Source organism: Danio rerio, chromosome 16 (assembly GCF_052040795.2).
Source record: "Danio rerio strain M-AB ecotype USA chromosome 16, GRCz13ab, whole genome shotgun sequence".
Taxonomy (NCBI): Eukaryota; Metazoa; Chordata; class Actinopteri; order Cypriniformes; family Danionidae; genus Danio; species Danio rerio.
In genome coordinates this window covers 51,661,360-51,681,748 of record NC_141036.1, presented here as the reverse complement: position 1 = coordinate 51,681,748, position 20,389 = coordinate 51,661,360, and the positions used below count along the sequence as shown (strand labels likewise).

The 20,389-nt window shown below is 35.2% G+C and overlaps 1 long non-coding RNA gene across 1 annotated transcript in view; it reads right to left on the bottom strand.

The window, feature by feature from the left end:
- Positions 1 to 5,507: 5,507 nt before the first annotated feature.
- LOC147833487 (uncharacterized) overlaps positions 5,508 to 20,389 on the bottom strand; it is a 66,025-nt gene continuing 51,143 nt past the window's right edge. Inside the window, exons 8-9 of the long non-coding RNA XR_015512205.1 lie at positions 11,010 to 11,206; positions 5,508 to 6,094 (exon numbers count right to left, since the gene is read on the bottom strand). This is a non-coding gene — a long non-coding RNA (uncharacterized LOC147833487). The remainder of the gene's footprint in view (positions 6,095 to 11,009; positions 11,207 to 20,389) is intronic.

The window sequence follows — 20,389 nt, the reverse complement described above, 5'->3', positions numbered from 1 at the left end:
TAGCATACAAATGTGGGCCACTCTAGGCAGGTGTGCTGCACTGGTGGTCTTTCTTAGGCCCAGACAAAATTAATGTGAGCCTGAAGTGGCCCACCTCTACAATGGCAAAGGGGGGCCAAATATTCATATATGGGCCATTTAGGGCAAAGATTTGGCACTTGTAAGGCAAAATGTAATCATGGCAAAATGAGCACTGTACAAATGTGGCAGCACTACTGACGCATGCTCCACAACATGCTGTGGACTACAAACCTCCAGCTGTTGCCGGGATTTCAAAATGCAGAAATGGTGTAAACATCACTTTAATATCAATTAGTTAAGTTTAATACAATTAAAAGCATATTAGGCATCAAACTAAATCACAATCTCTTAAAGAGTGTCCTCCTAGGCTTCAGTTCATGACACCAGGTAAACACTGTGGGGCTTCCCTGCATTAGCCTATGTAACCCGGTGAGTGATAAAACACTGCAGTCATCTGTAGCACAGCCTCATGTTGTCTGTAATAGTGTTGTCTCGGTACTGAAGTTTTGAAAACGTCCCTTTCCCGCTAACATTTAAGAACTGTTGAGCATAGATATGGGACGATAACCATTTTCAAGGTTTACGCGGTTTGGCGGTCTTAAAATTTTTCTGTAAAATGTTCCTAAGGTATGTTTATGATTTTTTTTTATATATACATTTTTTTATTTACGTTTTTTTTTAAGGACAGCAGTATCATCAGCAGAAAAGATATCTGAAGATTCAATTCAATTTAATTCAATTCAATTCAGCTTTATTTGTATAGCGCTTTTACAATGTAGATTGTGTCAAAGCAGCTTCACATAAATGGTCATAGTAACTGGAACAGTGTAGTTCAGTTTTTAGTGTTTAAGTTCAGTTCAGTTCAGTTTAGCTCAGTGTGATTTAAAATCATAACTGAGAGTTCAAACACTGAAGAGCAAATTCATGGCTGCGTAGCTCTACCATTCCTGAACCATGCGAGCCAGTGGCGACAGCGGAGAGGGTAAAAAAACTTCACCTGATGCCGTTTTAAATAAACTGATGCCGAAACAAACAAATATAACAGAAGTCCATGATTCATTGACATGCTTAGTGCTCCAAAATATTTAAAATGTTTCTCAAAATAAAATATATTGTGTTCAAAAGAGAAAAAAGTTTTAGTTTTTTACCCAGACATTTAAAAAAACTTATTTTAGAGCAGTAATCACAAAACGGGGAAACTGTAATATTTTTATCCAAGGTTATCATATCGTCAGCATCTTATTGTTGATTGATTGTGAAGGTCATCAATTCACCACTCTTCAACGAATGTAAACACAAATACACGGACACTGGATCGTTTAAAGCTGCAAAGATCAAAGATGTGTTTGCACTCGCTAAACAGTGATAAAGCGAGCTGAACGGATGACGTTCATGACCAATCACAGTCATGAGAACACTGTGACTAATCGGCGGTGTTGTCTCAACGGCACTAAATGTTAGCAGGAAATAGATGTTTTTTTAAAAATTAATTTCAATTCCGAAATTCAGTAGCCTGAGAGGTCTAATTTAGTGAAAGAATCAGTTTATTAATTTGAGTTTGATAAATGGCATCTAAAATGTGTGTTTGGTAAAGATAACGTTAGCTAGCTAGCTAACTTCCCTTAACTTAGCTGAAAATAAGGTCTGATATTCCTGTTTATTTTCACTACCCATTCAGAACAAACCTTCGGGTTACCCGGAAGGCGGTGAAATTATAAATTTGTGTCACTTTCTCTTCGCTGATAAGATATACAGTCAAGTACACAACATTCCTATGTGACTCAGGTGATATTTCCGGGTTTCTTCCCAGTGCAGCCTCGATTTCTAAATGGCGGCCATGTGAAATCAGTCTATAGAGACATCCCTAAGTGAAGTTTATTTATAAACTAATTTCGAGAGGAGCATGCGCTTTTGATTGATAGCACCTGGTCCACATTAGCTGACACTGATTAACCAATCAGACGACTCCTTAACCACAATAAATAACCAGAGTACCTTACCTCAGCCATCTTCGTCTTGAAGAATCCCCCCTTCCACCCCTACTCCTCCCATTTCCTTGTCAGGGCAGCACGGAGGCCTAATGGTTAGCACCACGGCCACACAGCAGGAATGTCACCGGCTAAGACACTACCTGGCCAAGTCGCATTTCTGTGCGGAGTTTGCATGTTCTCCCCGTGTTTGCGTGGGTTTTCACAGGGCTCTCCGGATTCCTCCCACAGACCAAAAACATTAGAGGTGTGAACCTATACTGGTCTCACGGTTCGGTTCGGTTACGATTACGATTATTATGCCTTCGATTCGGTTCAACTCGATATCTCGGTGCATTGACGATGCTTTCTATATACAGTGTTATATTTTAGGGGGGAGGCTATAACAAGCTGTCTGTATAAACACACAGACACACAGCACCACACTGTCTCTCATTCAAACACATACAAAAACATAGACAGCACCAAACAAACAAAAACACACTCACACACACACACACACACACTTAGGCCCTTGCAACAGGGAGAGCTCGAGCTGAGCTCTCCCGGCTAAACACATATTGCGAGGGCTTAAACGGAGCAGTGCTCGTAATGTCGAGCGAAAAAAAAGAAAGAAAGACAGCTGTGAAACATAACCAGCTTTGTCTTTTTGTAGGAAACACACTTTAGATCTTTTTAGGGTAAGAGGTTTCTGAGTTATTGCCGTCTGTAACTGAATGTGTGTCAACAATATCGAAAACAAAACCAACTAAACCGCGCTCATTTCTGGCGCCACCCTGGATGTACAGCGCCCTTAGCATATGCCTATGGTGCCTGTGCCACGGGCCGGCCCTGAGTTGCCTGAGTGTTGTAAATACTTGCGCTCACCTCCCTCGCGACAGAGAGCATAGGAGATAAATGACGTCAGTACATAATAACCGGTTATGATTATTACTGAACTGATACCGAATTGTCCACGTGTGCATCGCGGTGCATCGAAGAAACAATTAATTTTGACACCCCTAAAAAACATGTAACATAAGTAAATTAACTAATCTAAATTGACAACATAGACACTTCATAGCACTATAATCTACTTCCAACATTATCAAGCAGGGGAGTTCTCGAGACCAACCTGAACTCGGACTCCCCTCTCGCCCTGCAACAGAGGAAGCCCCAGGCTCGAGGATCTTACGAGCTCAGGGCTCTCTCCCGGGACAGCATGCCAAACACGCTCCATAATCAATCATCAGCTAAGGGCGAACTCTTGAAAACACACGTAAAACTCAACACAACCGGCTTAAAAACTTTTCAGATCACCATAATAACGGCTTAGCAACCACTCAATATACAGCAACACGCAAAATGTGCACAGATAAAAATAGCTTTCGACTGGAAGGCTATACTTTTGTTGAGTCACAGAACAATCCTTTTAATACAGAAGTGGAAGCGCTGCATTTTAGGCCTCGCAATAAATCCACAAGGCTTTACAGTGTAATTTTCATTTGACATGACTCATAAGCGGATATGCAAATGCAGCGAACACTGGTCGATGCTTTGCTTTATTGTGTGGCGGTGGACAGCAGCAGTGTGGAGATCTATATATTAACCACTGCAGGTGTAAAAGCCTTTCCTTGTACCCATTCCAGGAGTGCTTTTACTCGGGATCTGTCTCTGCGGCAGGACATTAGTTTGATGTAGAGTGTGTAACCTGCAGACAGGTCACCACACTCCCCTTCTGTCACAACAGCTCTTTATTTCCATCCAGCTTCACGCATCACTACTGTCTGGAAGAAAAGAAAATAACAAAATATAGCTGCAAGCAGCAATTATTGGGGCCAAGCAGTCCAGCGGTCACTTCATAAACAAGCAAGGCAACAAGCTAAAGAGCAACTGGACAATTCTATAACTTCTTGGCAGCATGTTCTGAGCCAAATTTGGTGGAAATTGGGCTAATGATCAATGGAGGTTTCAAAACAAAAGATTTTCAAACTACATTAAGATGGTGGACAGGAAGTCATGTCAATTAGGGAATTAATTATATGAATGTTATCTGTATGATATAAGGAATCTGCAAGACCAGTCTCATAGCAATAGACAAAACTAATCAAAAGGTCATTTGATAAATTTGGTATGATTTCTGTTGATAGAATTTAACTGTTTGTCAATCTTACCCAGAACGTGACCTTAACATTTGGTCTACAAGGTCTGAAGAAAATCCGAGTCAAATTTGGTAAAGATTGGACCAACGGCTTATGGCTTAATTGGTAAGTGTGTTGTCAGCATGACCCAAGGAATAATTCGAGATCAATTTCATCATAATAAGCATATGCATGCAAAAGTAATTACCAAATTTGCAAGTTTCATTAATAATGGCTAATAAATGACTTATAACTCTTGACCAATAGGTGGTGCTGTCACCAAATTCTTATGGTGTGGTCAGTGTAAAGACAATGACAGACCTACAATTTGGTGTCATTATCTTTAAATATCGCATAGACACAGCCTCAGATGTAGTATGGCTTCATGCCATCACATTTGTCGGTAATGTAAACAAAAAACATTACACCTATCAACACAAATTCCATAGTTTTTTTGTCAGCACGGTCTGAAGATGACCCGAATCAAATTTGGTGCAAATCAGTCAAACGATATTGACCTTATTCTCCGCAGACGAGCGGGCGCTGCCATTTGAACCTTTTTGGCACGAGACTTCCGGTCTCATTCACTTCCATTCATTTTTAGACATTAAAAACTGCTCGTTTCGCTGTTTGATGTTGCAAACTGATATTTCCTTGTTATATTATTCTACTTGGTCTGTATAGTCATGCAAACATTTGTTTGTAGAGCAAGAAGTTTGACCGTTTTTTGCCGTTTATTATTCCTTGTCATTTCTCCCATAGGCGACTGAAACGGAAGTTCTAAGACAATCGCGATAACAGGCGCACTTCCGCATTTTAGAATAAGGTCAATAGAAGGAGTTCGAAAAAGTAGGTTTTTGACTTAAGGCTAGATGGCGGACAGGATGTTCAATAAATTAAGGCAAAACTGATATCGATATTCTCAGGGAAACCAAAGGAATGTAACAAGACATGTATTTTAACAATAGGCAAAATTTGTCTAAAGTTATTATCATTTTTACAATTATTGTCATAACGTTTGACCAACAGGTGGCGCTGTGACAATTTTTTTTGAGCACGGCACAGTCCTGAAGACACAGACTTTCATAACAATTCACCTATGTGTCCTTAAAATATAGCAATTTTTGACATAATTAAAAATGGCTGACCTGGGAAAATCCAATAGTATCTGGATGCAGCCTTTATGCTGCAAGCTGAGACTGCATCACTCAGCGATGCAATGTCAGACACAATGCACTCAAATGGAGCTAGTGACGTCACTGTGATGGGTAGGGTTAGGTGTTGGGTTAGGTGAGCCCATTAAAAAGCATTGGATGCAGCCCAGATTGCACTGCACCAGGTCTGCAGCCAGACCCATCTCGGAAAATCAGACATTATTCGACTCAGCATGCTCTGCCGAATGTAAAGAGAACAATCTTATGAATTTTCTGACAAAGGGTTAAGAAGTTATAATAAAAAAATAAAAAAAACATTTTATGTTTCTCTGGACCACTAGGGGCAGTGTGCCAAAACGCTGCAGCTAACTTCAGACCATGGTTGTGATAACACACCAAGTTTGGTGTGAATATATCAATGCGTTAAAGAGATAACCCCCTAATTTAATTTTTGCAAATTCTACATTAAATTTGTTCACAAGTTAATCAAAAACAGTTCGCTTAATCAACTTAAATTCCATAAATTGTGGTCAGCATACTCTGTAGATCATGTGATGCTATTTTGGTAAAAATTGGACAAATGGCCTAGGACAAGTTTGTTCAAATTCAAGGTTTGTTCAAGGTTTTACAAAAAATTCGAAATAGCAAAAAAATGAATGACGAAAAATGATGGTGCATTTGAATCAGCTTGAAACAAGGAATCAGAGTGGTTGTAGTTCATTGTTGTGGTTGAAGGTCAGCCTGTCCTCTTTCAGTGTGCCAAAGTTTGCGCAAATGCTGCAAAAAGTAGGGCTGCCATTGACTCCCAGAGCTGAAGAAGAAAAAGAAGAAGAAGCTGGAGGAATAATAATAAGAACCGGATCAGATACAATAGGTGCCCACGCACATTAGGTGCTTGGCCCCTAATAAGGGAGAAAAAGTAATGTCAGGAAATTAATGCAGTGATTCACATATATTTAAATTGCAAATCAAATGCAGAATTTATTTTAACATTTTTACATTTTGGCATATTTTATCAAAATATGCTCATTATCAAAACGTAGCCGTATATACATTTCTAGAGTTCGCAAATTATGTAGCCAGAGGTACGTAGGGCTGGATTTCGTCTTTAAAACGAATGCTACGGGGCAGTATGAAGCTGTTCTTTTTCAGTCAATCGATCAGTCAGTCAGTTGACAGCAGCATCTGAGAGAACCGCGTGAACATTTGTCCATTTTTTTGTCCCGTATATGAGCTCTCTTGTTCTATTTTGACTGCTATGCCATCACAAAATGTGGAGAGAAAAAGAAATCAGTACAAAGACTTTAGGACCAAGTGGAATCCTTTGATTTTCTCTAGGGATTCTATCTATAGGGATCTAACCATTCCTATATGATAATTGGCTTCATCACTCTGTCTCCCCTCCACCAATCAGCTGGTGTGTGGTGTTCAGTCTGGTGCAATTTCGCTGCCACCGCATCATCCAGGTGGATGCTGCACACTGTTGGTGGATGAGCAGATTCCCCCTAAAATGTGTAAATCACGTTAAGTGTCAAGAAAAGTGCTATATAAATTTAATGAATTATTATTATTATATATTTTTTCATTATTTTTTCTCTCTCTCTCAATGCTGAATTAATGATGGTTGTCAAGTTGACCTTGTGTTTAACATATTATTTTAGTATTGTTTATATAATGAGTCATGAGACCAAGCATCAAAAGAAACTCCAGATGCACCTGATCTCTCATGATGGAGGCAGTTCTTTGCCGAAGGATTTTTAATATTTTTTCCACATTTTTCGAGTGCCTTGGACAGATTTTTGCTGTTTATTCTGATGAATCCCTTACCCAAAAAGTACTGACACATTATTTAAGTGACCCCCTCAACACTTTTGTTTTATTTTGGACTTTTAATGTAACTAATCGCTTTTTACAGTATAGATTAAATGCCACAAAAATGCAGTACTTAAGTCTCATAATTAAATACAAAATGATGGAAATAACTGCTAAAAGGTCCACTTTCAAAACTTTTGAAATGAGTATTATTCTGTATTACATGCTGCTCCAAAAGTTTTTTTTTTTAAAAACAGCATGCAGTACACACTGTGCAGTAAACAGTGAGCTAGTTTTCAGTTCTGAACGGAGCTCTTTTAGTTGAGGACCAGTGTTTCCTTCTTATTTGGAAGCTGCAGCCCATTAGCAGTAGTTTTGTTGTGTGGGAGTGCTGAATTTGGCTTGAAATTGAATTATTCTCTGCTCTCATTGGCTTGACAGACTTATTCGGCATATCCTGTTTAAAATCACTGATACTTCCTACGCCTATTGTTAATGGACTGGGAGGATACGCCGAAAAATAAATAATGACATTAATTTTTTTCATACAATCAGCAAAAAAGCACTATATACTACAGCTTTTAACTCTTAACTACAACAACAATGCCTGATTCTTGAACAAACAGTTCCTCTGAATCAGATCTATTTAATGAAGCATTTATCTAGTGCACAACTTTAACCCTAAACCATCGAACACCTCTCATATAATTACATGTTTTTGGTCTTATATTCTGTTCTCTTGATCTATGTTGAGTTGTGAATATACGGTTTGTGTTGGCTCTTTAAATGAATCATTGATCAAGAAAATCGTCTAAACGATTTGATCATGTATCAAGTTGATCCAGTTCACTTTGCCTCACAAACACATTTACATTTAATCATTTGGCAGATGCTTTTATCCAAAGTGACTCACAAATGAGGAAGCAATGGAGAAGCATGGAAAGAACAACAATATGTAAATGCTAAGGCATTATCAAATTTAGTCTATTTCAAGCCTAATGCAATTTCAAATCTAATGCAGCACAAAGAACTCACACATGCACTGACCCCATACATGCACACACATAGACTGGACTGTATGCCAAAAACATCTAATTATATACATCTTGTATATATGTCTCATTCAGCCTTAGAACGGTTTACTCCCCCCACACCCCAACCCTAATTTTTGTGCACTACTATTTATCATCTTACATTTACATATTGTACATGTCTCCTGTTGTACCTGAGAATTGTTTATTCCCCCTCACCCTACCCCCCTCTCATCCCCTATTTGCCTAAACTATTTATTTAGCATCTTATTTACATATTACATCTTGTATATATATATATATCTTTCATTCTACCTCAGAACTGTTTAATTCACTTCACCCTACCCCCTCTCATCCCCTATTTTGCACTACTTTTTTTCGTCTACAGTTATTTCTACTGCTATATATATATATATATATATATATATATATATATATATATATATATATATATATATATATATATATATATATATATATATATATATATATTAGTGCTGTCAAAATTTGTGTGTTAACTAATATAATTAATTTGAAATAATTAACACGTTAAAAAAATTAATGCAATTAACGCAGTTGCAGTTTATTTTCCCCTTGGATAAGACCAAGGAAGCACTTCTTAAAGGCACGTTTCAGTATAAAACAATTAATGTCGCATTACCAGGCTCTCCAGCGCTTTCTCCAGTTTCATGAAATTTCGGGTGTTTCATTTTTAACTTTTGACTTCTGTTTTAATGGAATTTGATACTGCATGGCGAACGAAAAGAAAAACCTCTGCATTTCGTGACTCTGTTTTCCTTTAAGGTAATCAAAAATCGCTGCTTACATGGTAGACTCTTAATAAGAGTATTATCTTAATCATAATAAAATCAGAGTATTGGTGTTCATGTAAATGAAGTGCCAGAAGAAGTTACGAGCTGTCAACAGACAGCCCATTCCTCTGCCTTTCAGCATGCGCCCTCCAATGTTTTAAGTAAGTTTGACCTGTTTCCTCCTTAAACACAACTTTTGTAAAACAGCTGCTTAGCATTGTTGTGTCAGAATCCTTGTGAAGTACAGCCATACTGTAGAACGCTTAGTTTAAGCAAATTTGATGAACGCAATCATGCGTGTTGAATCTGAAGGGAGTCACTCCAGCTGCGATGTCCTGCGCACATTATATATTATTTATTTTCTTTATTGGCATTGGTTGTTTTGAAATTCAAATGGCATTAACATGCCTGTGTTTTAATTTCTGTAATATTGTGGGTGTGTTGTTTACATTAAGAAATCTGTGTTACAAGTTAAACAAAAATTCTGATAAACAATTTTATTTTGAATTTAAATAGTTTTTGTTTTGCATTTACATTAATTTTACATTTGAATAGCCAAAATAACAAGTTTCAGTCTTTTAAATGTGATTAACTGCAAAACAAATTCAAAAAAGTGTGATTAATTAGTTTTTTTTATAGATTGACAGCACTATATATATATATATATATATATATATATATATATATATATATATATATATATATATATATATATATATATATATACACACACACACGCACACATATATATACACATAAATACATATATATATATATATATATATATATATTTTTTTTTTATTTATTTATTTATTTATGTATATGTATTTATGTATTTATGTATTTGTATGAATATAGCTGGTTTTGACGCAAAAGAAAATCTACTTTGTTAAAAACCACAGAATTGTCTAAAGTGATATTTCTTGAAAAAAAAAAAAGTTAATTTATTTACTGGCTAATAACTTTATCATTACATATAAAATGGAACTTCTGAACCTAATCAGAGGAGCCCAACAGAAAATGCAAGAAAAAAGGTCTGACGGATTTAGAGGGTTTTGCATCTGAACTCTTCATATATATAGTTGAAGTCAGAATTATTAGACTTGTTAACTAACTAGGCCTAACTAGGTTAAGTAGGTTAACTAGGCAGGTTAAGGTAATTAGGCAAGTTATTGTATAATGATGTTTATTTTCTGTAGACAATTTGAAAAAAAAAGGGGCTAATAATTTTGACCTAGAATTTTTTTTTTTTTTTATTAAAAACTGCTTTTATTCTAGCTAAAAAATAAAACAACTATGACTTTCTCCTAATTATTAAATTAAGACTTGCCCAATTAACCTTCTTAACCTACCACGATCATTAATCTCTATTTTTACATTTCCTACAAACTAATAATATGGTTAATATACAAAAGTATTAAAAAGTTTCGCACTTAAATGAAAACCCTCCAATTTTCCATTAGAGTTACACGTTTGAAGTGTTTTTTGTAACATAGAACCAAGAAAAAAGTTTTTGGTTGAACAATTCCCCTAAATTGACAGGAGCCGTGAGTTGTATAACGGTCAGCATGCATGTTTCTGCCGGTTGTTTCTTTTAAAGCACACCGAGGGAGTATTAACAGCCAGCCTCTCCTCATGCTGACGGTTTTCGCTCTTTCTAAAAGAGTGAGAACGCACTGAAAGAAATCAATGGATTGTGGAAGCACACAGGTACACGGCTAGATGTAAAGAGGTAAACAACTGAGGCAATAATAGAGTCCGGAATCTACGAAATGGTCTTAAAAGCCTCTTCACAAGCCGAGCTTTTAAAGAGCACGAGAGAAGCGTCCAAACTCTCGAGTTGCCATTTTAGGGCCACGGGATAGAAAACCACCATAGATGGATTTTTCGCTCGCCCCCTCATTCCCTCTCTCTCTCTCTCTCTCTCTCCAGCTATATTTCTGTCTTTGCTGATCATGATGGAGAGGAAAGAGAGGAGGAAGTCTGGAGCCATCACTATGTCCTTATTGCAGCAGAAAGCGGGTCTGCACGGGTCCTGCCAGTAATTGTGGTCAGGGCACTATGACCTTACCGTTGCGTGTATGGAGACTCTTGAGAGGGAGGCGGGGCACAATATTTATCCCTTATGGGAGGACGAGACTCTGCAATCACAACCATCGGCCAACAACATCCATCCTCCTCTAGTACCCTTTCAGGAGCAGAAAGCCTCAAGTGTCTCCAAGCTGGAGGTAGAAACCAGCAGGAAAATTACTACAGGCCCAGCTGGATCTGTAATGCACCACAGGAAAGAAAAATAAATAAATAAACAATATGGCATCTCTGATAAAAATAAGAACAAAATGAGATTCTACCTAGATATAGCCTAAAAAGCAAAATAATTCTCATTTCCTACTGCACCCCTAAGAAAATACTGTTCAGTGTGAGAGGATTATTAATGACCTTTGGAAAAATTTGCATAGTTTCACTGTTTATAAATTAAGTAATATAAATATTTATTTATTTAATTTATTCATTCATTTAATTTATTCATTTAATTATTTATTTAATTTTATTTATTTAGTTAATTAAGTACATAAAATATCTATCTATTTAATTGTATTCATTTAGTTGTATTTATTTATTCAATAAATCAGATATTAACTAATTAATAAATTTAATTAATTTATTTATTAAATAAAATATTTATTCATTTAATTATTCAATTTAATTTATCTATTTTGTTAATTAATTTAATAAATAAAATATTTATTTATTCATTTTATTTAATTTTTAATAATTAATTTTATTTATTTATTTATTAAATAAGATTTATTTATTCATTTATTTATTTAATTTTATTTATTTATTTGAATTAATTCATTAAATAAATTATTTATTTATAATTTTTTATTTTATTTATTTATTCATTAAATAAAATATTTTTTCATTGATTTCATTAATTAATTTTTTTTATTAAATAAAATATTTATTTATTCATTTATTTATTTTTTTTCGTTAAATTTTTTTATTAAATGAACTATTATTTATTTATTCATTTATTTAATCTATTTATTTAATTAATTTATTTATTCATTTAATTTTATTTATTTAATTTTAATTAATTAATTTAATTATTAAATAAACCATTTATTAATTTATTCAATTATATTTATTTATTTTTATTTAGTAAAATAATTTTATTTGTTTATTTATTTATTTTTTATCTCTCTGACATTGAGCTTTTTTTCTTTGTTTGCTTTGGTTAAGTAAAAGAAAATATCTGTTAATATTTGTACAATATGATTTGTTTTTCATATATTTAAAAATAAAACTGACAAAATATATAATAATTTTATTTATATATGTAAAACGACTTTCAGTAAAAATGTGTTACACCGTGGTTGAAATTGTCTGCAGCCCTCACAGTATGACACAATCATTTTTGTCAAATAATACATTAACACTTGATCACTACTAATTATTGGAGTGATGACAACCACATTTTATGGTCAAATTAACTGCCCCAAAAAATCAGGAATTCACTACAGATTTATAAATATGTTATACATTGTGTACAGACCAAGCACTGTATTATGCAAAAATCATGTTTAAACAGTTGTGTGGCAACTGTCTGTAAATATAGCCAGACTCTAATGGTGTTGTCACAGTACTACAATTTGGTTCCATCCATACTGAAATTTTAAAAACATCCATTGACCACTAACATTTAAGCGATATTGAGCATGTTCTTAAACACTGCTGATTGCCATTGTATTCACATGCTCAACAGAAACAATTGTGATTGGCCGTGAAGGTCATCAGTTCACCAAACTCACTGCTGTTTACTGAGTATAAACACAGATACAGCATTTCAAAGTCGCGCCGACCAGCTGGTTTGTCTATAAGCTGACATACAGTATGAACGATCCCCTGATGAATAACTCCTGTATACCTATATTTCTGTTTATAATTATCTGTCTCTGTATTATAATTTATAATATAATAACACTAATACTGAAACGGTTAAGACATTTAAGAATGTCCAAAACAACATTACAGATGTTTTACAACGCAGTCAGTCTGCTGGTTTGTCCATTTACACACATTTTTATCATCACATGATCTCTTATAACAAAATCACTTTTTTAATGCACATACTGGAATTTCATCAGCAAAAGTGCTTCCATCGTAGTTCATGCACATCTTTTCTTATTGAATTAAACATTTATCCTAGTCATGCGCATACCTTTTTATGCACATTTTTTAAATGTATGCACATGTTGGCATTTCCATCAACCGTTTTTTAATGTGCAAATCCAAAATGCGCATAAAAACAGGTGGATGAAAACATAGCTATTGATGAATTTATTTGTTTGTGTACTGCAAGGAATAAAAGAGAAAGATATCTCGTCTGTCTTGCCAGATCTTTCTAGGGGTAGAAAAAACCAACAACCCCAAACTGGAACAAACCAAAATAAATCCAAGTGCTTTATATTGACCACAAGCCTAAAATAAATATTGCCTCTTTATTTATCCATTAACCTGATCCCTTAATAAGCCCAAAAAAACAAGTGGACATGGCAACAGAAAGCACTTTGTAAAGCAGATGTTCAAGCATTACCAAAACACAATTCTTCAGTCGATGCTCCTTTAGGTAAAACTGCAGAATATAATTGCTATTTGGTTGCTGTAATAGTCATTTGGTCAAAAATAGATCAATAAAACTCTAATTTCCCAAACAGTCAGCAAATTTAAAGATCTTAGTATTAGTTCAAATATGTCACATACAGAGAGAAAAGTTTCAGAAGTGACAGCTGCATTTAAATAGCAGAGCAAATGGAGACTTTAGCTTGAGTAGGCATGGGATAATAACCGTTTTCAAGGTAAACCGCGGTTTGGAAAAGTCACGGTTTTAAAACAGCCAAAATTTTAGGTAATGCCGTTCCCAAGGTAAGTGTAATATTTTTTTTATTTTTTTTTTATTTTTTTTGTATAACAACAGTATCTTCAGCACAAAAAATATCCAAAGATACCGTTTTAAATTGTAATGAAATGTTTTTAAAACTAATGAAGACAGCAGAAGTCAATGATTTATTTGAATTATTTGGCAGACTTGTTTACTGCTCCAAAATATTACAAATCTTTCAAAAAATAAAATATTTTGTTTTCAAAGGGGAAAGAAGTTTTTGTTTTTTACCCAGACATTTAAAAAGAATATATTTTAGAGCAGTATATACTGTGATACCGTGATATATTTATCCAAGGTTATCATACGGTCACAATCCTAAGCTTGAGACTCTAGTGATCTCTCATCTATGCAGTACTCACAGATCTCACATGAACTCATATTTTTAATACAACATTAGTGCTAATATCTAATGTACATTTTATAGCCTATGGAGTTTTTGATACTCCAAACCACAGGTGTCAAACTCAGTTCCAAAAGCTCTGCACAATTTAGTTCCAACCCTAATTAAACACACCTGATCAAACTAATTGAGTCCTTCAGGCTTGTTTGAAACCTACAGGTAAGTGTGTTGGAGCAGGGTTGGAACTAAACTGTGCAGGGCTTCAGCCCTCCAGGAATTGAGTTTGACACCCCTGCTCTAAACATCCGAGATAGGGCTGCACGATATTGGAAAAATCTGATATTGCAATAAATTTTCTGCAATAAAATGTGCTGGCATTTTTCCTGCGGTGTTGCTATCAGTGTGTGTTGAGAGGGAGAAGAGGGTTGCATTGACAATCCAACACAATGGGCAGCACATTTGAACACATATTATTACATTTAAGTGGTCAGAAACTTGTAAATAACTCATGAAAGAATAAAGTTATGTTAAAACCAAGCACACCATTGATTTTCTTGTGAAATTCACAATAAGTTAGATGTGTCAAATGACCCTCTTCCAATTAAAAAAACAAAAGTTGGATCCAAGATGGCTGACATCAAAATGGCCACCATGCTCACCACCCATCTTGAAAAGTTTGCCCCCTCACATATACTAATGTGCCACAAATAGGATGTTAATATCACCATTCCCATTTTATTAAGGTGTATCCATATAAATGGCCCACCCTGTATATAACAAACTATTTTGCACTATTTAAAACGGCTCAACCCCCACAAATCTTGTTTGAAGTCCTTCAGGGGGGATCAAGTGTTAATTGTTACGTGTAATTCACACCCTGGCCAAGATCTGTCATTTTCTGAGATCTGAGTCCTTTTGCTTGATTTCACTATAAGCAGCGTTAACACTGACTCAAATGTGCGCTGCATAAAAGGATTTTCTAACTTAGAGTTTTTGTCTTGTTTTTAGTCCAAATATCTAAAAACTCTGAAATAAAGAAGCATTTCTAGACAAGTAAAACATCTTTAAATCCAGAATCAAACACAAAAGTGCTTCAGGGGTAGCTGATGTGTTGGTGCTCTTTGAATAAGAGATTCATAAAGACACACAAAAAAATTGTAAGTCCAAGGCACTCGAATAATAAGTGAAAAAACGTTAATATTATTATTTTAAATCCAACACTATTCTGCTCTTGACCTATGCGCTTTGGCTATGTCAATAAAGCCTTTTTTATTTTTTCACTTTCTAAAAGCCTTGGACTTATGATTTTTAAAGTAAAAAGTATGGCATTTATTTGGTTTTCAGAAATAAATTATCAAAATTAAGTTTTTCCTCAAAACAAGCTAATCTGCCAGTGGGGCAAGTAAAATAATCTTATTTTAAAAGAAAAAAGGTTTATTTAGCTTACAGGATTTGCTTGTTTTAAAGAAAAACTCACTTGCTTTTTAATAATTCATTTCTAAAAACAAAACAATAACTTTTTTTCCTGTCTGTAATTTATAAATTCTGTTATAATAAAGGTTGAAAAGCCCTAAAAATATTAATAAAAAAACAAAACAAAAAACAATACTTTTACTTGTCTAGAACAGGGGTTCTTAAAATCTTTTAGCCCGCGACCGCTAAAATTACATCTTCAGTGACTCGCGAGCCTCAGTATGCTCAGAGATGGTTATAGGTATGCAAATATTGCACACAACGGTGCACACTCATCAATAGGAACTATATAAACATAAGCATATTGACAACACAAAAAAGTGCAACAGTCTTACAACCATATATTTTTATAATCATTATTCGTTTGTTTAATTTAATATTAATCTCACTTAATCAGAATGGTGGGCACAATGTTTATAGCACAAGACTATTCTTGGTTTAATCTTGGAGACTTGGAGACTTGGTCCTCCTTGTTCAGTCATGACCTTTATTTTTAATGTATGTGCGTGTCATAAAGGTGTCAAAGTTTAATATTGTACCGTAAAATCAATTTACTGCACCTAATGCAATCGCTATGACGTTAATCTAACATAATCACCCCAGGAGTCGCAATCCAATGGAAAAAAATTTAAAGGCTGATGGCTTTTTATTTGCAGGTTTTTTTTTTTTTTATGTAAGTATTAAATATTAAATACATATTATCTATAAATAATATTAAAATATAAATTATATATGAAGTATATATTATAAGTAAAAAACAATTTATCTTCTGCAGGTTCTAGATAAAATATGGTAATTCTAATTATTTAATAAAAATTAAAATTTTTTATAAAAAGCGACCCCTCCCCCCATTGTTTCCCGACCCCCCAGGGGGTTCCGACCCACTCTTTGAGAACCACTGGTCTAGAAAATACTTTTTGATTTAACATTTTTTCAATATTGGATGAAAATAAGGCAAAAACTCCAAGTAAAAAGCAAAACGATTTTTGTTTGAACCCATACCAAAACGGCAGGTGTGTAATCTCACATTTATCTCATCACAAATCACTGGACCATTAATAATAGAGATATCACATCTGGCAAAGAGACTACCAATGAAAACTCCGCTGCAAAAAAAATGTTGGGTTCCATACAATCGAATTATGCTGGGACATAATGAGGCAATTAAGTTAATTAGTTTTTACAAATTTAACTGTATTAAACATAAAACAATTCAGTTTTTCCAAAAAACTCAAGAATTGTGTTTCAGCTCATTTTGACTAAGTAATTTTAACAAAGAGCAAAAGTCATTTTTTGAGTATAGCCTTTGTTTTTAAATTATGTACATTTGAGGAATGTTGATTAATGTACACTGTCCCTTCATTGTGAAACAAACAAAACAAACAAACCACTGACAAACCACTTTCGTATTGAATTTAAAATATTACTTCTCACCTATAAAGCTCTAAATAATCTAGCTCCTGTTTATCTAACCAACCTTCTGTCTCGCTACAAACCAACTCGCTCTTTAAGATCTCAAAACTCAGGGCTTCTGGTAGTACCTAGAATAGCAAAATCAAGTAAAGGAGGTCGAGCCTTCTCTTTCATGGCTCCTACACTCTGGAATAGCCTTCCTGATAACGTCCGAGGCTCAGACACACTCTCCCAGTTCAAAACTAGATTAAAGACCTATCTGTTTAGTAAAGCATACACTCAATGCATCACCTAGCGGGTTCCACACTGGCTCCTACATCTTGCTTATATACACTATGAACAGCAGCTACGCTAATTATTTTCTTTATTCTCTATTTTCACCTGGGGATACTCATCCCGAGGTCCTCAGATTATGCGGAGTCACTGATTGGATCCAAGACCAGAGACGAGATGATCCCAAGGATTCCATATCCGGGACCAGGCCATATCCTGAGCTGCTGCTGCGCTGATGGTCGTGGGGAGTGGAGAACATGAGTCTGATTCCAGCGACGCTCCAGGGACAGACGAGTCTTCGCTGAGGCCATCTTCCAGCCTAAACCACGACGAATGAAGTTCTGCACTAGACTTTTGGCCAGCGGAGAAATTAAAATGGTCGTGCCCAACTGAGTCTGGTTCTCTCAAGGTTTTTTTTCTTCACTCCCATCAGGTGAAGTTTTTTTTCCCTCTCCGCTGTCGCCACTGCCTCGCATGGTTCGGGATTGGTAGAGCTACGCATCGATGAATTGGCTCTTCAGTGTTTGAACTCTCAGTAATGATTAAATCACACTGAACTGAGCTAAACTGAACTGAACTTAAACACTAAAAACTGAACCACACTGTTCCAGTTACTGAACCACACTGTTCCAGTTACTATATGACCATTTATGTGAAGCTGCTTTGACACAATCTACATTGTAAAAGCGCTATACAAATAAAGCTGAATTGAATTGAATTGAATTGGACCAACTCGAATGAAAAATGTCTAATCCATTCCATTGCATACACTGTAAAAAAATGTGTTGGGACAACATGAAGAAATTATGTTAACTTATTAGCTTTTACAAATTTAAGTGGATTTAACTTAAAACAATTAAATAATAGTTTAGTTTGAGCTCATTTTAAATTGTAGTTTGAACAAACAGCAAACATCATTTTTTGAGCGTACCTCCTTTAGATAAACACTAGACACTAGACAATTCTAGAGCATGGCCACACATGCCACACACTCATTTCAACATCGACATTGCAATATGCGCATCCACAATGGTCAAATTGTACGATATACAAGGGTGAGTCTGAATTACAGTTAAACAGGAGCCACAGAATTGTATTTATTACTCAAACTGTTCAATTCAAACTGATAACATGATTATTTAACTTCCCCCACTAGCAGATGATTTTGCTTGTTTCATGGAAAAACTCTTAATTTTGACTTATTTCTTTTCAAGTTGAAAACAAAACTATATTAATAATTACTAGAAGTTTTTGATATTTACTCTCGAATCAAGACAAAACAAGAAAAGCATTTATTGCACTTTGATTATTCAATTTCAGTACCTGAATACTGTTAGGCTCCCAAAAAAAGTCAGTGCTATTTAGTGCTATAGTCAAACTATCTTGTGGAACTTTATTCATATCACAATATTTAATCACAGAAAATATCGACATATCAGATTTTACCAATATCGTGCGGCCCTATTTTAAAGGAATGCAGAGTTACTCATATAATAAGTGAAACATTTTTTTAAACAACACTATTGTGCACTGCACCTATGCGTTTTGGTCTTGTCAATAAAGCCTTTTTCACTTTCACTTTTTAATGGCTTTGGATTTATGATTTTTAAAATAAGAAATATGGTTTGGTTTTCAGAAATAAAATATTTAAATGATTTTTTTTCCTTAAAACAAGCAAAATAATCTGCCAGTGGGGCAATTAAAATAATCTTATTTCAAACTAAAAACAAGTTTATTTTGCTTGTTTTATAGAAAAACTTTACAATTCATTTCTGAAAACAAATCAATAACTTTTGTTACTGTCTGTAAATCTCAAATTTATTATAGTAAAAGTGAAAAGCCCTAAAAAATTAATAAATTGAAAAAAAAAAGTTGTTACTTGTCTAGAAATTGGTTTTTGATTCATAATTTTTTAGGTTTTGAACTAAAAGCAAGACAATTTTTGTAGCATATGTCTGAACCCTAACCAAAACCGGCAGGAGTGTAATATTACATTAATCTCACCACACACTTATTTCTTCAAGTTAAAAACAAAACAATATTAATAATTACTCTAAGAATTTTGAGATATTTCGACTAGAAACGAGACAAAGCAAAGTAAGAATAGCATTTATTGCATTGTGATTATTCAATTTCTGTCCCTGAATACTGTTAGGCTCCCTAAAAAAAGTCAAAAAGTGCTATTCAAACTATCTTGTGGAACTGTATTCATATTCCAATATTAATCACAGAAACTACCGCCCTATCAGACTACACTACACTACACTATTGTCCTGCCCCATTCTAGAGGAATGGAGAGTTATGAATTTTAAGTTATGAGAGGTAGGACTGGGAGGTAGTGAGAGGAATGCAATTGACACCATCTTCTCAACGAGATCGCTGGGCTCCAGGGAACCCAGTTGTCCTGCAGGGACGGTCGCAGCTGGATACGTGATGGACGGGGGAGAGAAATGGAGAGTTCTGTGTCTAGCTGCTCTGTCTCTGGAGGATATTGAAGATATCTACCTATTCGGAACTTTGATAACAGGGTTTCTGCTGATAAATCGGAAACTGATAAAAGCGGTCAGCGCAGCTCAAAACCCCATCAGGCTGGCCGGCTTGATTGAAACACTGATGGGTAGGGTCGCGAATCAGACTATGATCCTTGACCGCAAACTGGAAACCATCAAGATGAAGCTTGCGGCTCTGCAACAAATTTTGGCCAGATCGGGAGATGAGTGATGGACATTAAATATCTGTGAAATTGGCAGATATTGACCGAAAGTTGAAATCTTCCTGTCTTATTTTCGGCTGTCCTCTTACTCCTGCCAGACGGCCTCGGCTGGAAGTAAACAACTCCCCGGGACAAGCAAGATAAGTAGACGCTCGGAAATTCCTGCCCCTGCCAAGGACACCTGCTGGACCCTGGACTCTGCAGGCTCACACACACACACAAACATATCTACAGATAAACATTTACCACTGATCCCCATCCAAACGCCTTCGTGTGCTTTTACCCATGAGG